General features: G+C 39.8%; 2 protein-coding genes across 3 annotated transcripts in view; both read right to left on the bottom strand.

Moving 5' to 3' along the window:
* The window catches only part of LOC102297688 (sodium channel protein type 4 subunit alpha), a 279846-nt gene extending 260319 nt beyond the window's left edge, over positions 1-19527 (bottom strand). For both annotated transcript variants that reach the window (XM_005946550.2, XM_014341435.2), the window contains exon 1: positions 18867-19527. The gene's annotated coding sequence lies outside the window, so the exon portion shown is untranslated. The remainder of the gene's footprint in view (positions 1-18866) is intronic.
* LOC102297995 (zinc finger protein 99) overlaps positions 1-22761 on the bottom strand; it is a gene marked incomplete at both ends in the record, with an annotated part of 370247 nt that overhangs the window by 298721 nt on the left and 48765 nt on the right.

Below are 22761 nucleotides of genomic sequence, written 5' to 3'. Positions count from 1 at the left end.
TCAAGTCCAAATGTCAACAAATGACCAGATTCTAGCATAAATCCAAACTCTACACATAAATGGAAACGTGGCCATAAAATTACAGTCAATACTGCAGATGGAAAACAGGAAGTGGCTAAATTTGGTACATGTCATTTTTCGTTTTATAAGATTCATGTTTTTGTGCATGGTTACTAAAAAACTACAGCATAATACTAACAATATCAGCAGGGTGTCTGATTTGTGAATGGATTGTTTAGTTGTGGTCAAATCAGATCCTAAAATATATTTTTTTTTGGCTAATGATAGCTAACCAAGCTAACATAGTTCAGTAGGTAGAGTAGTGGCCCCATGATCGGAAGGTCGGGGGTTCGACTCCACTGAACAGCTACCCTGAGGTACCCCTGAGCAAGGTGCCGTCCCTACACACTGCTCCCCGGGCGCTGCATTGGTGGCTGCCCACTGCTTCACTGGGTGAATGGGTTAAATGCAGAGGAACTATTTCCCCATGGGGACTAACACGCACACTTTTTAGAGACATGCTGCACAGCAAAAAGGCCATGAGGTCAACATAACATAAAATTACATAACAAAATGTAAAGTCAATGGTAAGTGCACCACGGCCCTGTTTATGTCTCCATCTATTTTAACCGATGCTAACTGACAAACATGAGCTACAGGATGTCGACTGCAGTTCAGAGCAGTTTTCTGGAAGTTATGCAGAACTCCTTTAAATGTTCTCATTATTACCAAAATCAGACAGCACAGACTGAGAGTAACAATTTAGTTCAAAGAAGAGAAGATTTTTCTCTTGTATTAAAGTTAAATTCTGAATTGAGGTTTAATATTTCTGAGAAGAAAGAAGAGTACTGAGAAGGATGGGCATCTGGTGGTTAAACGGGTGGAGGAGGAGCAGAGGAGTGCGGGTGGTGTTAACAGGAGGTCGAATGACTCCATGTGTCCCTGATAAATCACGAGACCTCAAAATGGACAAACTGCCGCCAAGGTCAACTGACCAAACAGCCGGAGGCCGAGCTGCTGCCAATAAACCGCCGAGTTTGAGAGTGTTTAAGGTGAAGGTATCGTCTACAGTCTACAATAAATCTGTTGTTTCCTGTGTCGTTTACACAGCCATGCTACCTTAAATGTCTTTACACACATATGTGACTGAAAGAGAAAAAACTGTTTGAATACCACTTTTTTAAAAAAGTTTTATGGTTTGTAGTGTGTATACTGCACTTTATTATAAACCCACATTCCTATTTTAATTGACACTGGTCTTGATTAATGACAAGCTGGTTTCACATGTAAACAAACATGTAGATGATGGTGTCTGCACATGAGGCGGGGGGACAGTGCAAATAGAGGTTAGAGGTTAATTTTATGGGCTGACCCGGTGACCAGTGAATACTTAACAAGAATACCGCACAGGTTACAAACCGCCCTCACAGGTCCTTCATTTGACTCCTGGTCGTCCGGACTGTCCTGTTCCCACATAAAACAGAACCATGTAGTCGTAAATGTTTATGCTTTGCATGTTTTGTACAAGTCATAATTCTGATGGTTTCGTTGTGGAAGTGTCCATTAGACATAAAGGTCCCATAAGACAAATGAAACGTGGATTTTTTAGTATCAGAGGCAGATCGTTCTTCTGAGAAATCTAATGACGGTAAAACGACATTTAAAAAGCACTTTTAAATTAATTTTATTCCAGATTTTAGTTTGCAGACTTGTAATATTACTGGATTATTGCATTATTGGAGTCCTTGAACTGGCTGTGGTAAATGAGAGCTCGATTTGAAGCTGGTTGTCGGCAACTTTAAAGAAGCCAGCAATAAAAGGTGGAATTACTCATGGGAAAAAAAAAAAAAAGTCTTGATCCTCAAAAATATCTCCACCCCGCAACCAGGTCACACTCCAGACAACTCTAGATAGGGAGCGGCCTGTTCCCACAAATACTTAAGCATTGCAGGGAGTGCAGGAGGCACTCTCTGAACCCCCGAGCAGCTTTTCAAAGAAACCTTTTAGAAGATCTTTTTCTGATCGTACTCAAACAGTGAGTGAAGAGAAGCCTTGAACTCCAGCCTGCAGCTCAAAGGTCCTTTAAAACTGGAAACAATATGAAACATGTAATTTCAGCATTTCTTAGACTGATCATTTCAGACCGTACAAGAAAATGACCTCCAAGCCCGAGTTCGCTCCACAGCTGGTCTGAACTCATATATTGAGAACATTGTTGGAGGAGTCCATGGATGTGCCAGATGTGCCCCTGATTAACCCACCACCTGCCCCAACCTCCTCATCTCAGCACAAAGTTTTTTGTGACATCTGTTTAACATGAAAAGCAATACGAGCAAAATGCAAGAAGGCTTTTGTGTTATGAATAAAGAAAAGGCTAGAAATCATGTGCACTGTTAGCTACACTTCACTGTTATCTGTAATGATTTGGTGGAGAACATAAATAAAGAGGATGTAATAATTATTGTTATTGAAAAGAATAACAATGCAAAATGAAATTGACCTTCTTTGGTTTAATTAACGTTCTGTAATTGTGTGCAAAACTGAAAAGCAGTTATTTCACCACCTTCTCCATGTCTTGGTTTTAACCTGACAGGATTAGAGTGGGGAAAACACAGAGCGAAGGTGAAGGGAGAAAAAAGAATGAATAAAGTTACTGAAGTGACTGAACTTCATTTAAAAAGCCAGAAAACCCCAGGGTCTCCGCTGTAATCAAAACAAACACGGTCCACTTCCTCGCCGCCGCTGCTGTGCTCATCCCGAATTATTGAAAAGAGTCCCGCACTGAACGTAAAGAAAGACTCTGGGGGGGTCTGCTGCTGGCACTGATTACAGCTGTGAGTTCAGGAGGCAGTTCCAGCATCTGGGTCAGAATCAGAAAAAACTTTATTGATCCCGGGAGGAACACCGATTTGCTGCTGCTGATGTTATGCTGCCTGCTGAGTGTGTGAACCAGCTGTGCAACACACTATGTTGTATTTTGAGACGAGCACTGAGTTGCCAGCACCTCATTTGCATAAAGCTCATGTCCAGGCTGGTTCCTGAAGTGAGCCCCCTGGTGGAAGTTGAAGTTACTGCAAGTACACAACAAAGATCTTATAGTTTTTAGTTCAACAATGTGCACGCTGTTGAACTAAAAGCAGCTTATTTCCCACCTCGAGTGTTTTCTGAAAAATATTAAGGTGAACTTAGATCTACTAAATTAACTCAGATTTAGGTGTTAAAAATGAATCAGATAGGTTTCTGGTTAAAATGTGCTCTTTATTTTAAAAAGTAACAAGTTGGCAGTGGCAGACCCTCCATAATAAGCCCTGTCAAATGTGCAAAACTGAAACGCTGAAATATTTTATTTTATTTTACCCGTCAGGAATGAGAATGACATGTAGAGATTTACCTTTTTCCTAAAATCTATTTTTGGATCAAGTTTCGGTGTGTTAAAAAAAAAGCAAAGTGGTTGGAATACTTTCCATGCCTCTTTTCCTTCTCTTCTCCTAAAAAATAAATAAATAAATAAATAAAAAATCATACTTTCCAAGATTTTTCCTTTTGTTCGGTTTTCCTTTATGGCGAAAGCTCGAACGGCTCAAGGTGCAGCTATCTGGCCTCTTTGTTCCTCCGTAAGCTGCCTTATGCTGCCTTGAACAGGCACTTAAGAAAAATGTTGACTGTCAGACCTCTATTAAAGCTGACACATGCTGCTCTTTGGTATTTTACTTTATATGACTCACCGATGCAGCTGCCTTTGGAGCTGCCATTAAAGAATATCACAGACTCCTGTAAAGAACGTCTGCAGCATTTAAACAAAAGCTTTTGTACTCTCAATTTAATTGCGGCACAATAAGTAAAAGGACTTTAAGATTTGGCTGCCAGAGTTTTTTTTGTTTTCAAAAAAAATAAAAAAAATCTATAGCCCACCTTTACAGGACGAGGGGGGGAAAGTGGATCTTTCAAAGCAAAAAACAGCAATTTCAATGTGTCCAAAGTGCTGTGAGATCAATGCTATTACTCCACAGGTGGCAGTACTGGCAAAGTATTTATGTTTTAATTTTAGTCACAGAATAAAAAGTGGTTTTAAGTTTTTAATAAAAGGCTGAGAAGCTTTAAAACAACAGCAGGCTGCTGTAGCTTATTAATAGACACACGCACACACACTGATGACACATGACACCATGTATTCAGCGTATTCACTGTGTCTTCACCCAGTGAAGATTGTGACATTGTGATAATACGTCTCAAGTACAGGCTGAGAACATTCTCGGAGGCTGCGTTGTTACGTAACCCGCCCCGAGAGCAATTAGACCCAAAAAATGTCAATTGTTCGAGTTTCAGCCGCGTCTCATGGTCTGCTGCAGCAGGTGGAGCTTAATGAGGAGCTCTGAAGATGCTACAGGTGCTCAGCAAGCACCAACAAGACAAAGACAACACAAACGCTGCAGTTCCTCTAGTGCCACAAAAGTGAGTCAGTCCCCATAGACTCCCATGTTCAAATGTCCAACTTTACAGCAAAAATAAACACGCTTACAGCCTGATGCAAAAACTGTTTTGCCCTCTTTGGATAGTTTCACCTGACCTGCGCAACTTTACAGGGACAGGGATGTTTTTATAACACACACATTATAGAAGAGAGGAATGCACTGTTGCAAATAAGACGAGTTTGTAACCCAGAAGTAATTTTTAGTATCGATTAGTATCGCATTGTTGACAACCCTACTGACAGGTTTATGCTAATACAGTCTGCTAGCTGCCTGCTAGACCTCAGCTAACGGTCTCCAAACTGGACCTCTGGACCATTTTTGTGCTGTTGTAGCTTTTGGGAGCATTTTTAATGTAATCATCTGACCAATAATATGGCTGCAATGCAATTCAAGAAGCCTGTGCTCCAGCTCTTCTAAATATTTTCATTTCAGGATCCAAAAAACACCCTAAAAGGTCACTAAGGCTTTCAAACATCCTTCTGCTATAGATCATCTCTGATTCGGACACATCGTGCTATCACAGTGAATATTGCCATGTCACTTTGTATTTCTTTGAAAGTATCCTGCTGGGATTGAAAAGGTGTTGTATTACAATTACACAATTATATATATTTACTCATTACATGATATACATACATATATATATACATATTAATATATACATATTAAAAAAAACACCTGTCGCAGTCAGTCCCCTTGCGGGCAGGTTTATATTCCTATCTAAAGCGTCTGGGTCCTCTAATCCGATTGAGGGCTCAGTGGGTAAGAATCTTGAGGGTCCTGCGCAGTATCTTAGCTGTTCCCAGGACTGCGCTCTTCTGGACAGAGATCTTCGATGTTGTTCCCGGGATCTGCTGGAGCCACTCGCCTAGCTTGGGAGTCACCGCACCTAGTGCTCCGATTACCACGGGGACCACCGTTACCTTCACCCTCCACATCCTCTCGAGCTCTTCTCTGAGCCCTTGGTATTTCTCCAGCTTCTCGTGTTCCTTCTTCCTGATATTGCTGTCATTCGGAACCGCTACATCGATCACTACGGCTGTCTTCTTCTGTTTGTCTACCACCACTATGTCCGGTTGGTTAGCCACCACCATTTTGTCCGTCTGTATCTGGAAGTCCCACAGGATCTTAGCTCGGTCATTCTCCACCACCCTTGGGGGCATCTCCCATTTTGACCTCGGGACTTCCAGAGTTATACTCGGCACAGATGTTCCTGTACACTATGCCGGCCACTTGGTTATGGCGTTCCATGTATGCCTTGCCTGCTAGCATCTTGCACCCTGCTGTTATGTGCTGGATTGTCTCTGGGGCATCTTTACACAGCCTGCACCTGGGGTCTTGCCTGGTGTGATAGACCCCAGCCTCTATGGATCTTGTACTCAGAGCTTGTTCTTGTGCTGCCATGATTAGTGCCTCTGTGCTGTCTTTCAGTCCAGCTTTGTCCAGCCACTGGTAGGATTTCTGGATATCAGCCACCTCCTCTATCTGCCGGTGGTACATACCGTGCAGGGGCCTGTCCTTCCATGATGGTTCCTCGTCTCCCTCCTCTTTCTTGGGTTTCTGCTGCCTGAGGTATTCACTGAGCACTAGGTCAGTTGGGGCCATCTTCCCAATGTATTCTTGGATGTTCCTTGTCTCATCCTGGACTGTGGTGCTGACACTCACCAGTCCCCGGCCCCCTTCCTTCCGCTTAGCGTACATCATATATATATATATATATATATATGTATATATATATATATATATATATATATATATATATATATATATAATATACATTACATACATACTATACATTACTACTACATTACAATATACACTCATATAGTTACATAATATATTACAAATAAATTATATATCACATACACATTATATACCCCCCGCATATAATATCATATTTATATATACATATTTTATTATTTACGTTATTATATATATTAGTATTATATATATATATGTTTATATTATATACGTATTATATATTATATTACTATTAATATTATAATATATATATTACTAAACATATACATTATATATAATATTTATAATACTATACAGATATATAGAACATCTTATCCATATTTTAATCTTATTATATATTAGTATCATTTTTTATATATTATAATATATTTTATGATTATATTATATATATATTATTTAACTTATTATTATATATCAATTATTATTATACATAATATTTTATATAGTAAAATCTTTATATTATATAACATTACTTTAATCACATATTAACTAATATTATATATAAATTATATTATTATATAATTATTAAATAATATATATATTTATATAATACTGATATTTATACTATTTATATATATTAATATATTATATTATCTATGATATAATCATATATCTATATATTTATCCATACACTATTAATATATCTTATATATTTATATATATACACTATATTATAAACAATATAACATATAATTATATATATATATATAATTTACAACATATTAACTATACATTCTATATATCATATTTAATTATATATATACACATTATCTACAATTATATCCAATATTCAATACCATATATATACAAATCTATCTACACATTATATTATATATACAGATTTATTTATATAACCTATTATATATATATTATCAATTAATATACAATATATATATAATAATATATATAATATATTATTATCACATAATATATATAATTATAATATAATATATATTATACACCATATTATATTTATATACATAATATTATATTATAATTATAGTATTAATTACATTATATTAATATTCATTATTATTCACACATTATATTGATACAGTTACCTTAATTTATAATATATTAATTAATATATTACTATATAATAACATACTACATATATATACTATAACATAGTATATACATATATACAACATATATATACACATATATACATATATATATATATATATACATATATACATATATATATCGTAGTATATATATATATATACTATATACATATATATATATATTATAAATATATTATAATATTTTATATTATTATTATAAGATAATTATAAGATTATCATATTATAATATATTATATAAATTAATAATATAAATTATTTTTATACATAGATTATATTATATATATAACTTATATAATATTATTATATAATTTATATATTATTTATATATAGTATATACATATTATTTATATCTAATATATATATATCTATATATTATATAATATCTTATTACATTATACTATTAATATATTATATATATAATTATTATAAACTTATTCATATTATCTATATTATTATATTAATATTTAACAATTAACTTTAATTTGGAAAAACTTGATTAGACTCATTTTATGTCCACTAATGCATCAGAGTGCGTGAAGGTGATACAGTTGCAGTAAATCCTCCTACGTGAAGCTTATAATACTCAGTGTTTGTTGGAACTGCTTTTATAAAGTGTTACTTTTATGGGCTGCATATGTAGTGCTGTTGCTATTATTTCAATCATCCCATTCAATCCAAATAAAAGACACGCCTCTATTTATAATGCAGTTCAGCTGAATGGCACCACAGACCATAATGGCCCCAAAGATGAATTGAACTAAATTTTAAAAGCTCTGAAACATGATTTACTGCAGGGCCGTTTGATTGGACTGCGCTGGTTTCAGCTAGGTGCTATAAACTGCCAAGTGAGCGTGTATTTCATTCAATATGAGCATCCATTAATCTGAAAAAAACAAGCTCTGCTGATTTGGGCAGTAAAATTGTTGAAGGACGGAGAGAAGGCGTCACTTTTAAGAGTCTTTCTCTGCAAGCTGCTTTAACAGAGAAATTACAGATAATTAAACTGTCAGCTCTGCGCTCTCTGGGAGAGAGGATCACTGAGATTAAAGCAACAGATCTGTCCATCCTGACTCAGCCTTCTCACGGAGCTGCTGTGCCGCTGAGTCACCGCCTTCGGTCTGAACCAGGGACTCAGGTGATCTGCTGGAGGAAACGCAGTGAAATCCAGGCAGCTCAACAAGTGGTGACAAACAGTTAATCACAATAAATACAATCTAGAGCACCAGCAGCTAACAGTAGCTTTAAGAACGACTCTTAAGACTCAGAAGAATGTGTTTTTCTTTTGACAATTTTCTGCTTAAAGGTATGACTAACTTCCTGATAATGAAGAAAGTTATTCAGAGAGCTCCTAACTGTTGGCAGTGGTGACAAAAAGGCCTTTAAAAGACTGTAGAGGTCCTTCAGCAGATTAGAAAATGCTGTAGAGATGCAGGAGTGCACTTTTATTGTTGTTGTTGACATTAAAATGCTTAACGGTGTCATGATCGTTACTTCAGTTATGTTTAGACTTTGTTTCCTTCTGGAAAGCAGATTGTGCAATGTGCTGATGGAGACGAGGCAGCCAGAGACTGTGGGATAAACGTCTAGGTAACTGTTTGAAGCAACTACCAATGAGAGGAGCTCATATGTGACCAGCTGATAATAAACTATAGAGCTTTATGGATGAGCTATGAACAACCTGTGTGCTGGGTATGGGTAATAATCAGTGTTTATGAGCTTCTTAGATGTTTAGATAACTGATGTGTTTAAATCTGTCTTCACTTCCTACATTTTTACATTTGAATATAAAGTTTGCAAAGCTGAAACTTTTTAAAGTGCATTTGCTACACTGAGATGGACCTGCCATGAACACTTGTGTAACTCTTAAAGCTTTTATATGACCAAATGAAAAGCAAGTTCGAATGTCATTTCTTTGGAGCGCAGGTGATCGTTCTGAGTTTGGATTCTCAGAAAAGTTTGTTTCGCTGAAATCAGCCGGCAGTGCCAGGAACCACAAGTTGCGGTTTGCGTTCCAGACCATTTCATGCTTTGTTTAGAGGGTACGACATGAACATTTACGTCTTTCATGGGAGTTAATGGCCATGAAAACAAACGGCAGGAAGACAACAAAGGAAATGAATGCTAAGCAAATGCTCAGAGGTGGACTGTGGGTTTCTAAGCTTGACCATAAAAGCTATAGAGATGCTCTCGGGTTTCCCGTAGTGCCTTTTCTGCACAAAGGTAAGAGGTAATAAGCAGGAAGCTGGTTCCAACCTGAGGACTGATGTCAGAGAGCCGCAGTGCAGCTCGTCTGGCTAACAGCAGCTCATGTTGTCTTAGCTCCTGCTCAGCAAAGGTCAGGCCTGCTGCTCCAACACTGAACAAACAGCACAACGCCGTGTGGGGCTTTTCAACCGCGCGCACACAGAAACACACCAAGAGGCATCCAGACACACACAAACGCACCAAATACGGGTTCAGACATGAACGGACCCATGTAGGCACAGACACACACACAAAAACACACACACGTGATGCATGCGAGGCAGGCGGTGCAGCACTCGAACACCTGTTGTGGGCCGCAGCAGAGTGGCGGCGAGGTGTTGACACAGCAGCTACAGGCTGTTTGAGGAGGAGCTGCAACCATGACGAGGCAAACTGACCGCTGCTCTCTAAAGGTCCCCTACACCTGTAACTGCACCTGCGCACAGGCCACACCCTCACCACACCACACCTGGCAAAATATATGAATATGCAAGGACACTGATTGTTGAAGTGGCGCTTTCATTGCAGTTTTTATGACATTACAGAGTAATATTTTGCTACAATAACATCTGAGCTTTTGACTGAGGTATTTCTTTATTCTTTCAGTGGTTGCATTTCCTGTTGATACGCTGTCATTTCCAAGCTTCTGCGATAAACAACATTCGTATCATCTTACAAATCTTTTTTTTTTATCTCAACCGTCACAAACATGACTTCAGCTCCCATCATTATTGATAAATCAACATATTTCAATGCTTCAAAATAAAATCACAATTTGTATCACAAGTTATTACGTTTTTACAGTCAAGGTTTTTTTTTTCATTAATAGAAGTCAATTCTAACCATAGTAATAATTTTTAACTAATAATTATTCATTATGATTTTATTCAACAATAAATGCTGAATGTTTAAATAGCAGTAAAAGCCATTTATCGGTTATTCAACATCTTTTTGTCATTCTATATTTAGTTTGTGAATTTTGGGGCTTCTGTCTACAAAGTGGATCTAAAGTCCTGTGAAAGTCTAAGAAAACTGTTGGGAATTTAAATTTCTGTCAGCTTTACCACACTGAGAGGCTTCTACATAACAATATCAGGGGCGTTGATTCAACAGCTGGAAACAGCTGGAGATGTGTGCCATCTGCAGGTATTACGGTGAGCATAGGCCAGTCTCACATTTCTTCATGAACTGAGCTCCTGATATTGAGTTGCTTCATCTGTTTATCAAATATAACATATTTTATACCAATAAGAACTTAAATAAGACTTTGGGTGTGCCAGCCAGTGTGGAGTTAGCCAGATGTGGCCCAGAAACCATGACATGACTGACATCTGGTCCAGGTAAACTGGACCTATGTCTGAATGAGACAAACTGTCAAGTAAGACCGAGTGTGGCACAAGAACCAGCAAACATTAATCTCCATCTGAGTCTATACAACTGATTCTCCACAAAGTCACAATTTCCAGACAAGAAATAATCATTTCTAGGATGTGAAACTTTCTCCTCCTCCACACAGCCTGACTGAAACCAGCCACACAGCAAATATCTAATATCTAAATGATTTAACTCTTTAAACGTTAACATTTACATAAAGCAGACCTTTGTGCTGTTTTTCATTAAAATCTTCACTTGTCTGATGAGAATCCTTAAAAATAAGTATATTAACATACAAGCAGTGCATAATTATTAGGCAAGTTGTATTTTTGAGGAATAATTTTATTATTGAACAACAACCATGTTCTCAATGAACCCAAAAAACTCATTAATATCAAAGCTGAATGTTTTTGGAAGTAGTTTTTAGTTTGTTTTTAGTTTTAGCTATTTTAGGGGGATATCTGTGTGTGCAGGTGACTATTACTGTGCATGAATTATTAGGCAACTTAACAAAAAACAAATATATACCCATTTCAATTATTTATTTTTACCAGTGACACCAATATAACATCTCCACATTCACAAATATACATTTCTGACATTCAAAAACAAAACAAAAACAAATCAGCGACCAATATAGCCACCTTTCTTTGCAAGGACACTCAAAAGCCTGCCATCCATGGATTCTGTCAGTGTTTTGATCTGTTCACCATCAACATTGCGTGCAGCAGCAACCACAGCCTCCCAGACACTGTTCAGAGAGGTGTACTGTTTTCCCTCCTTGTAAATCTCACATTTGATGATGGACCACAGGTTCTCAATGGGGTTCAGATCAGGTGAACAAGGTAGGCCATGTCATTAGTTTTTCTTCTTTTATACCCTTTCTTGCCAGCCACGCTGTGGAGTACTTGGACGCGTGTGATGGAGCATTGTCCTGCATGAAAATCATGTTTTTCTTGAAGGATGCAGACTTCTTCCTGTACCACTGCTTGAAGAAGGTGTCTTCCAGAAACTGGCAGTAGGACTGGGAGTTGAGCTTGACTCCATCCTCAACCCGAAAAGGCCCCACAAGCTCATCTTTGATGATACCAGCCCAAACCAGTACTCCACCTCCACCTTGCTGGCGTCTGAGTGGACTGGAGCTCTCTGCCCTTTACCAATCCAGCCACGGGCCCATCCATCTGGCCCATCAAGACTCACTCTCATTTCATCAGTCCATAAAACCTTAGAAAAACCAGTCTTGAGATATTTCTTGGCCCAGTCTTGACGTTTCAGCTTGTGTGTCTTGTTCAGTGGTGGTCGTCTTTCAGCCTTTCTTACCTTGGCCATGTCTCTGAGTATTGCACACCTTGTGCTTTTGGGCACTCCAGTGATGTTGCAGCTCTGAAATATGGCCAAACTGGTGGCAAGTGGCATCTTGGCAGCTGCACGCTTGACTTTTCTCAGTTCATGGGCAGTTATTTTGCAGCCTTGGTTTTTCCACACGCTTCTTGCGACCCTGTTGACTATTTTGAATGAAACGCTTGATTGTTCGATGATCACGCTTCAGAAGCTTTGCAATTTTGAGACTGCTGCATCCCTCTGCAAGATATCTCACTATTTTTGACTTTTCTGAGCCTGTCAAGTCCTTCTTTTGACCCATTTTGCCAAAGGAAAGGACGTTGCCTAATAATTATGCACACCTGATATAGGGTGTTGATGTCATTAGACCACACCCCTTCTCATTACAGAGATGCACATCACCTAATATGCTTAATTGGTAGTAGGCTTTCGAGCCTATACAGCTTGGAGTAAGACAACATGCATGAAGAGGATGATGTGGACAAAATACTCATTTGCCTAATAATTCTGCACTCCCTGTATTAATTTCAATCTTAATATCATCATATTTTATAAAGCACGACCCTTTGTAAACTGATATCGGTTCGATGATTCATTGTTAGAAACTGTTACGTGAGTTTTTGTAAAACACTGATTTTTTTTATAAGTGCTATAAAAATAAAGGTTCTTATTTTCACTTAAAACTTTATCTGCAGGGCCTGCCCTGTATCGCTGACAGTCTGTTCTCATGTTTGCACATTACAGGTTTCAGGTTTCCTCTTCATGCTGGTCTAAACTGCCCGTTACGAGAGGCTTGCCTTTCAGATTAGTTTGAAACTCCTTTACCGGCTGCACACATCATTCTGCACACTGAAGCCCAAACAAGTGTTTCACACTCTTGGCTGTCAGGTCTTGAGATTTCTTTTTAATATTGCTGCTCTTTCCCAAAAAAAAAAAAATAGCTACACCCACTTTTTTTTTTTTTTTTTTCTCAGCTAACAGCCGTCGTTTACAGAAATATCTTCATTAATCTTAGTGCCCAGACGTTCCTGGATCGACTTCAGAAGCCAGTTGCTTTGAGACATCCTGTTCAGTAAACAGGAACTAAAACATGATGAAGAAGCGAGTGGAGCTGAATACATCACGACCAGAGACTCTCTGCGAGCACACTAACTGGTGCCGTCCTAACGCTCCAGTAAAGCGTATAATAACCCCTGATGGCCTCTTCTGTCTGTAACCGTCACTCCATCCAGAATCCAGAAGGCAATGGGATCACAGGACTGCAGATTATTTATTTATTTTCTTACATATTTTGAAGCAATCCAAGCGACACTGAAACTGCATCTTCAGTGCCACCGGAAGCTTCTCAGTCTGAGGATTCTTTTCTGACCCTCCATCAGCGTTTGTTCCACCAACAAATCTTCTTCTTTGCAGCTTCTCATTTTCTTTGACTTTCCTGTCTTTTTCAGCAGATTCTCGTGAGTTTTAAGTCTAATGTAAATGAAACAGGAAACTGAGTGTTTTTGACCATAAGGTATCAGAAGCAGCAAGCCTGCAGCTTCTCCCAGGCACTGAGAGGCCCAAGCAGCTCTGCACACACCAGGACATCTGAAGCTGAGAGTGGCAGAGCCGAAGCAAACGACCAAGAGACACCTCACCTGTGCACCTCCAGCCTCACACCTACAACAACACTATTTCATACCCATGCAGGGAGGTTAGAAGGTGGCAGTGAGAGATTGCTGCCTGCGGCCGTTCTGTGTGGAGTTTACATAATATCCCGGTACCTGTGTAGGTTCTCTCCAGGTACTCTGGATTCCTCTCACAAGACACGCATGTCAGATTAGTTAGTGATGCTAAATTAGCCGTACCCTGCCTCTTGCCCCATCACACCCTGAATTAGATATGCAGATGGGAATGGGTGGATGAACTTAGGAATGGAGTAAAGGTGCTTCAGTTTATCACAAAAAAAGTTTGTTTGCGCACAGCTGGAGCTGAATGAGATCCATTAAGATAAAGCTGCCGGGGGAGTTTAGTTTATGTGGTCCAAAAGCTGGTCCTGGTTCTTTGTTAACACGTTTAGGCTGCAAGTCTTTCATCTGCCGTCCCGCTCAAGGACACATCGCAGAGGTGGGGGGTGGAGTGGAGAGGAGACCTGATGTGAGGTTAAAATAGCACTCTGGCTAATTACCTGCCATTTTTCTTCCAATCCAGCGGTCCCCAACCCCTGGTCCTCGGACCGGTACCGGTCCGTGAGTTGTTTGGTACCGGGCTGCGAGAGTTGAGGCTCAGGTGTGAACTGTTTAGTTTTCAGGGTTTTTATCGGTTTTCAGCGTTATTTTGTTATCGTTTTTATCATTAACTCGGTTTTCCTGGGTCTTTTCACGTGTGTTATGAATAAATCTTCTTTCTTTCGGTACCGGTACTAGTTTTATTTTGTTGTATTTATCCGCGACACCTTAAAGGCCGGTCCGTGAAAATATTGGTGGGCATAAACCGGTCCGTGGTGCAAAAAAGGTTGGGGACTGCTGCTCTAATCTATTTACTCATCCAATTAAAGTATTAAAAATATTGTTATTGTTCGCCATTTGAGACTTTTTGATGGAAAATTGTGGAGAAAGTATCTGCAGTAATATATCTCAAATATATAGTTGTGTTTCTGAACTTTGTGGTTGAAGAAAATAAAAGAAGTGAAACAACATTTTTAGCTTTTTTTTAATTCTTATAAGCTAAATGGTTAATTGGTTGATTACAAATCATTTATAAAAATTCTTTTAATAATTTAAACTCGCTTCCTGTTAACTAGATAAAACTGTTGATTCTCATGCTTTCACGTTATAAAACTAACTTCACTTCTTTAATTTTATGAATCTGTACATAAATCATGTGATGATAAACCCATTCATGTCTTTATCAGGTGAGTTATATGAGATTTTATCACCAGGCGACAACAGTCACACTGCACGCCGCTGACCTGCGAATTATAATCCGAGTCAGCCAGGTGGTGTTTGTGACGGAGAGGGATTCATCCAGAAGGTGGAAGGTCAAAGTTTGTGAATTGAATTAACACACTGCAGCTCTAAATGTTGCTGCGTTTGTTCCTTTCAGGAGAAAAAAAAAACCTCGAACCTTTGCGCAAACTAAACCGTTACTGATACCTGGTGCACGTGTTCAGCAGCACCGTGAGGTGATTTCAAATCTGCTTCTAGAAGTTAGAAACATTTATTGTATCTTTAAAGGTGCATCTGTTTGTCAGCTTTATGCAGCGGTTTTCACAGTGGTTCCCACAGTAACTCAAAGCAGGTGTGAGACTGTAGATCAGTTAGTGCAACACACACACACACAGCAGCGCAAAAAAGCCATCGGTGCATTTTCATTTGCTGTATCAGTGTTTCTCAGGCACTGGTTTACCAACATTTCTCTAAAAAGCTTCTATGAAAGCAGAACAGCTCAGTCAGGGCACAAATCATAGCTGCAATTATGGTCAATACCACGACCACAATTACTCAGAGACTTTGAAAACTTGAAAGAAAGAAAGCTAAAGCTTACAGCCAAACTGCACAAACTACCATCTTTTACTTTTCTGTTATTAGTCAAACTTCCAAAACAGCCATCGTTCGGCTCCTTTCACAGCTCATCGCTCGCTGTTTTTACCTGTGGGCCGGTTGAGGATGTGTCTTATGCAGACATTTTGAAATCAATTTATTAAGCGGAATTATGTGGCCCTGCGCTTTTCTCTGCCACCCGGACCTGGAACTGAATTTGACACCACTGTTTCCAGTTTCTGAAACTATGCATGTGTAGCATGTGGCTAAAATGCAACCTAACCCTAACCTTGCCCTCAGGGGGGTTTTATGGTGACCAGGTGGATGTCAGGAGGTTAAAAAGGTGCAAAACCAGGTCCACATTAATTTATGACCCAGTCATTTCTAGTCTGACAGCTCAACACTTTTTCTCATGTCTGCACTCACTCAAAAAAATCTGTTGTTGGATGAACACAATTTAATCGTGTCACCTTTTTCCACGTGATTTAACCAAGTACAATAACCCATTTTTGACCATGTCAGACCAACACGTTTGGCATTTAGTGGTTTAATGTAATCAGAATTTTGTTTTAATTCATTCTGCACAAGTTAAAAACTTCAGGAGAACTCAATGAAATCTTGTTGTTTGAACAACTACTTTGTTAATCAAGGCCATTACTGCTAGTCGTGCTTAATGAACCAATGTGGGGGTTGATGATTTCATAGAGACAGACAACCATTTGCACTCATGCGTAGTTTAGAATCACCAATAACTCTAGATTGGATTGTGGATTTGAACCCAGGCCCTTCTTGCTGTGAGGCACCAGCACCAACCATCACACCACCAAGCTGTCACTCCAGGCTTAAAACTAGGAAAGCTGTGATTTCAAGGCTTGATGCAGACTTCTCTGTACGTTTTTGTCCTTGACAGGTTAAACCACAATAAATAGCGAGAGCATACACGTGGTGTGGGTGTAGCTGTCTGCCTCTTAAAACTCCAGCGATTTTCCTGCAGTTTGACATCTAATGTGATCTTGTGAATTGCGTGAGTCCAGCAAATAACTGCTCTTACTCGACTGTATCAGGTCATCTCAACAAGAACAAATTAAGTTGCTGAAGTTCATGCAGATGCTACATGATTTAATTACGTTCACCATAGAAAGAGGAAATTATTTAGTTCAAATTACAAGTTTGAATCTCGTACATGTAACAACCACCCAATTTCGTTTTTTTGAGTCCTTAGAGCCAGGAGAGAATCAGCAGATTGTGTTTGGCTGTGTGGGGAGAATGGAGAAATCCCACCCCAAATAAACAATAAAAGCTTTTAATAAATAAGCAGTTAAAACTGAAGGATTTGTAAGAACAGAGAGTCAGCGCTGGTCTGAACCACCGACTGCTGGACAGTTTGAGTTTTTACCCTCAGCTGTTTGGAGGACTGAAACCCTCCATGTCTCGTTTCTTCTGAGTGTTATTAATATGCTTAATAGAAAACAGGCCTTTGCTTGTATTTCTGTCTCTACTCTAGCACGTTTGCTCTTTTTGCTTACTTGGTAGAAATTCTTCCATTTCCTGTAATTAGTTTCTGTTGTATTTCTTGTTATAATGGGAATTCTTGCTGTAAAACAAATTTCTCATAGTGCAATGATGAAAAGAAACTTAAACCTTGTTTCTTTTCTGATATGCAAGACAGGTACAGGATGAACTTGTCAGAATACATCTAGAAGAACCAGTGCTGCTCTAAACCTCTGGAGAACACCTTTGAGTTCTCACATGGAGATACAGAGAGAACAAATCGCCCACGAAGGCTCAAACCCAGAACTTTCTCACTGTGAGGCAACCTTACAAACCTCTGTACAGACACCGAATGAGGCATGTCAGATTATTAAAGAAAATCCCAAATAAACAAATTGAAGACTGAAGTTAATATTTGAGCAGCAATTTTGAGCAAAAACGCTCTCCTGAAAATCTTGGAATAAACGGTGCAAATATACAACTGCGCACCTTTTCAGGCCCGGAGGACTAATAATGAGCTCTGCGGGGGACATTTATGGTGACTGTACCTGTAGGGACAGAAAATGACTTTGACTGTAGCAGTGTTTCTCTCTATGAGCGTGTAGCAAATCAACGGCTCCATTAAAATAAAATGAATAGACAACACTTCTGGTGCCATTTCCGTCTGTAAACTCATTACTCAGCGCCAAACACACACCTCCAGTGCATTTAAATATTACAGCGATATAAGGAAGTCCGGTGTGACCATCGAGGACATCAAATACATGTACCAGACACTCAGAGTTCTAATCTGTGTCATGCATGTACATCCTCTAACAAGTCCTCATATCTGCGGGATGCTTTTATGCGTTTCACAACAGAAAGATTCTTGGAGGAAAAAGTGGCAGAAAGGTCAGACTGACGCACTTCGCGTCTCAGCGGTGTTATTGGAATATCACAAAGACGTAAATATGACAACCAGCAGCCACCAGCACGGCCCCAAATGAGCCTCCTCTCACATAAACAAAGCCGCTTAATTAATGGAAAGTGGTGGCACGGGTGTGCTCGGCTCGGCACGGCCGGGAAGGAGCGGGGTTGCATAGGAACAGGGGGAGCGGAGTCTCTGGAGGGCGAAAGTGGCTCAAAGCAGCGGAGCAGAAGGGGAAGTGAAGGAGGGTGAAGCGCTCTGACATCTACTGAAAACTGCGAGTTTTCGGGGCTGACCTCCGCCTGCGTCATAAAAAAAACACATTTGCGTGGAAATGGGTGCAAACGGGAGTTTTGAGGCAGGTGGGGGAAATTCAATTACCTTTAAACTCCAGGAACGCGCGCGTGGGTCATTCTTTGCAGGGGAGTAAATAAATTAAGAGGCTGGGACGTTTTAACGACTTGGGCCCTCCAAACGCACCCGAACACTCTCCGGTCTGATTAAAGTTGCTTCGTGAACGCGCTCACGGGGCAAATAAACGGCTGATATCAGGAGCGCGCCGCGCGGCGTGTCGCAGGTGTTTGGAAACGCCAGGATCAGCGGGAAAGGTCAGAGTTCAATCGTTCAGGAACATTCCCGAGCTTTAAGAAGAAAAGGAGATACTCACATGTGAAACTCCTGCGTTTAAAAAACTGCTGCTTTATTTCACACCATCCCCGCCGCGCCGCTCGAACCCCATCCACACAGGAAAACTCCGCGGAGTGCGTGGAGTGAAATCTCTGAGCTCTTCTTCGCTTGTTTTGTTAATCCAGGGAAAGTGATGATGTAGCTGAGATGAATGAGCAAGTGTCCCCTGCGCGCGCCTCCAGCAGCGCAAAGAGGAGCGGACTGTAGCGCTTCAGTCCAGCCGGGGAGGAGAAAGTGCGCACCGGGCTCCCTCACTCCGCCTGCTCCGCTTCCTCCAGCATCTCCCCAACTTCTTAATTCTCCTGGAGCGGCTTTAGCTCTTCATCTGCTCCCCTTTAATCCTGAAAGGAGCCCTGGTCCCAATCACGAAAGCAGATTTTAAAAACAGAAAAAGAATTTTATCCTTTTCAGGTGTGATCATTAAAAAGCAAAGGAGCGCGCGCTTCCAATAAAGTCCCGCGTGGGCTCCAGCTGCTGGTTTTACTGTTTCTCTGGGTAGATTCTGGGAGGAGGAACACAGAGAAGTTGAGCCGTCACAGCGGAGTGCTGGGCTGCGTTTAGGTGCGTCGGTAGGCTGGCAGGGCTGACCGGCCGGACTCCCATCATCCCCGCCGCTTGATTGCCCCCAAGCACTGAGAGAGAGAGGGAGAGAGTTGGGAAAGGGGAGATAGAGAGGGAGTGGATTATCGCGAGGTTACGCCCCAATTCCCGTTTGTCTCGCTCTGTGGTGGCCGAGGGCACGCGCACTTTTGTAAGCACAGACACGCAGAAAGTCCACGCATGAGAGTAACGGCTAAGATGTATTAATGCAGTTTATCAGACCTCTGTACACCTGACAGTTCATGATGTGTAGCACTAGAAGTGTGCTGTGTAATTCTAACTTAAATATACTTTATGCTAAAAAATGAAATAAAAAATATTACGATAAAGACTTTTTTACATACATGTGCCCCAAACACCGCACACTTTACAGAAATATACTTTATATTAATCATTCACAACATGAAGTCAGAGTCCATGAGTTTCATTGTCTTATGCACAGTAAAAAAAACATGTTTCCTTATAAAATAGAATTCTGCCTGTGCTGCCCAAATAAAAAAGCCAAACATAGTTTCAGTCCTACACACTTTATGTTTCATTTCTTGTGACCCATAGACCAACTTTATCAACATTTATCAACAATGACTACCTTGAACATCAACACTTCCCAGGAGTCTCGGTCCTGGTGATCTGTTAAACTTGCCAAACCTGCAAGTATAGAGTTTACATTTTGTGTTAGGAGAGAGAGCCTGCTTTTGTGCTCCATACACCGGATCATTTACAGGAACTCTGGTTTTATCTCATTTATTTAGTAAATCCTGGCATTATGATCACAGCTTGTCAGTCACTGCAGTGTATTGACATCGATTGATCCATTCCTGCAGTTCTGGGTCACGGGGGGTTGGGCCTAGGCAGAGATGCCCAGCTCTCCTCCTCCCCTGCCATCTCCACGTTGGGAAGGTGAGGATAGGAACATAGATCGATCCATAATTCCACAGTTTCACTGTCACACAGCTCTCTCATCACCACAGCGTTACAGCGCCCTCATTATTGTCTATGTCACACCAGTCCACCTGAAAATGTCCGGCTCTTTCCTTCACTCACAAAAAGATTTAACTCCTTCCCAACCTGGACTGGGCACTCCACTGTTTTTTGACTGAGAACTTTGGCCTTAGATTTGGAGGTGGTCACTCGCATTGATGTTGGCTGTCCCTTTAATGTATTTGCTGCAAAGTCATGTCTCAATCAGCAGTATCCTTCAGTCCAACTGTTATCTTCTCAATCACTCACTGTGAAGTTAAGCAAAGTTTAATTCAGCGTCACTAATTCTTATTATACACAAGTCGCTGAATTGCGTTAATAATCCACAGTCACTGGTCAGCTCGTCACTGCTCGCGTATTCCTGTGTGGATTCACTGTAAAGCTGCTCTCAGCCACACAAACACAAGGAAACACATCACACACCCACAAGACTCAAACTCTAAAGACAGCGTCTCTACAGCATCATCACAACACGCTAAAATCAAGGATTTAAAGTTAAACACGACCGTTTCAAACACACATGTGTGACTACACTGCCCAGAATGCACGAGTTGGACTGGATTTGGATTGTAGGTTTTTCCTTGTCTGCTGTGAGAGATTGAAGCGAGATCATAAAATCATGGCTGCATGTAGTTGTTTCATTCAATGATCCAACAAGGTTATTACAGCAAAGTAAAACTAACAACAAGAACTCAGTATTGTCCTTATAAAACTAACGTTAAGGTTAAGTTTGTCAGCCCAACTGGCCTGAGGAGACTGTTGTTCATAATTTTATACTTGTAATATCTGCTCTAAACATCCAAAACGTTTCCCTGCACAAAACCACTGACATTATAAAAACTAAGGAGTAAAACTATCACTGAGGGATTTGGAAAAGTAGATTGAAACTAAATATTTTACAACAGTAACAACCAAAGAACACAACTTAATGTTTTCAATGTAATTTATAATATTTTTAAACATGTTCTGGAAGTTGATCTCTGCTAACAGTAAAAGCAGGGGGAAAGAAAAAACAACAAAAATGTTTCATTTAAGAAAAAAGAGAAATTAATAATAAAGACAAAAAATTGTAGCAACAGAATAAACATAAATAATATAAAAACAATATAATGATAAATGAATAGAAACTCCAAAAAACATCAACTTTAATCAGCAAAATGAAGATGATCGAGTCACATCATCGCTTCATGATAACAGTCCAACATTTATTTATTTATTTGCGATTTTTTTCCCCAATCCGATAACTTTGAGTCCACTTCTCAGCAGGATCCATTATTTCCCAGCATGCCGCCTGTTAGCAGCAAGCCCACAGTGTGAAGCGTATCACAGTCTCCCCCTGGTGTGTGTTATCACTTACTGTCATCACAGCAGTTAGTAAGAGATGCGTGCTCCTCACAGGACAGTAGCGCTGCACGCATATTTTACATTTTATGATGTTTCACTAGAGATGAAAGTGAGCACGAAGTATTTAAAATAAGGTCAGCCGTAAACATCTGCAGCTGTGATATTAATATCATATAACACTGTGGTGAAGGGGGCAAGAAACGAATCCAGCACCCTTTCTACATTTACACCAGAACTATAGACGCCACATTTTTGCAGTTCTTCAGACAGGAAAATGAATCTCCGCTTAACTCTCTGTAAAAGTCCTCGAGCGTCACTGATCAGTTCTCACTGCGAACAACTTTTCACTTCTTTTACAGATTATATTTCACTGGTTTCAGAAACACAGAAAAAGCTCTGAGCAGAGGACCAATCACAGGAGTCCAAGGCTGCAGGTCACAGGTTTGACTCCCACAGCTCCAGACGCCTGACCTGCTGTCGTTTCTTTCACTTTTAGGCTTCAGTTTGTGTTTGATTGGAACCAGGAACCAGGGTTCTTGTTGTTTTTTGTACTGCAGTGATGTGAATACAGGTGAGGAGATGCCTCCTGTTTGGCTAAATATTAAACTACAGCGCCCTCTTTGGGTGAAAGGATAGAGATGCATATTGAGAGCTTTTCCATCAGAATTAGCTTGATTGACCAAGTATGTGTCAGGATGCGAGGAATATGGCTCCGGCTATTTCTTGGCGCTCAGTCTACAAAACAGAAAAATGACATCAGCATAACAACAAGACACACAGCATGTTTATGGTGCAGAGAGCAAAGATGCTGGATTAAATAAAGGATGCAAAAGTAGTTACTATATATACAGTAGATAGATAGATAGATAGATAGATAGATAGATAGATAGATAGATAGATAGATAGATAGATAGATAGATAGATAGATAGATAGATAGATAGATAGATAG

The sequence above is a fragment of the Haplochromis burtoni genome, unplaced genomic scaffold (genome assembly GCF_018398535.1).
Source record: "Haplochromis burtoni strain Fernald_Lab_line unplaced genomic scaffold, NCSU_Asbu1 Contig_480, whole genome shotgun sequence".
In the NCBI taxonomy this organism is placed as follows: Eukaryota; Metazoa; Chordata; class Actinopteri; order Cichliformes; family Cichlidae; genus Haplochromis; species Haplochromis burtoni.
The sequence above is the reverse complement of the archived record's forward strand: the minus strand, read 5'-3'. Positions and strand labels throughout refer to the sequence as shown.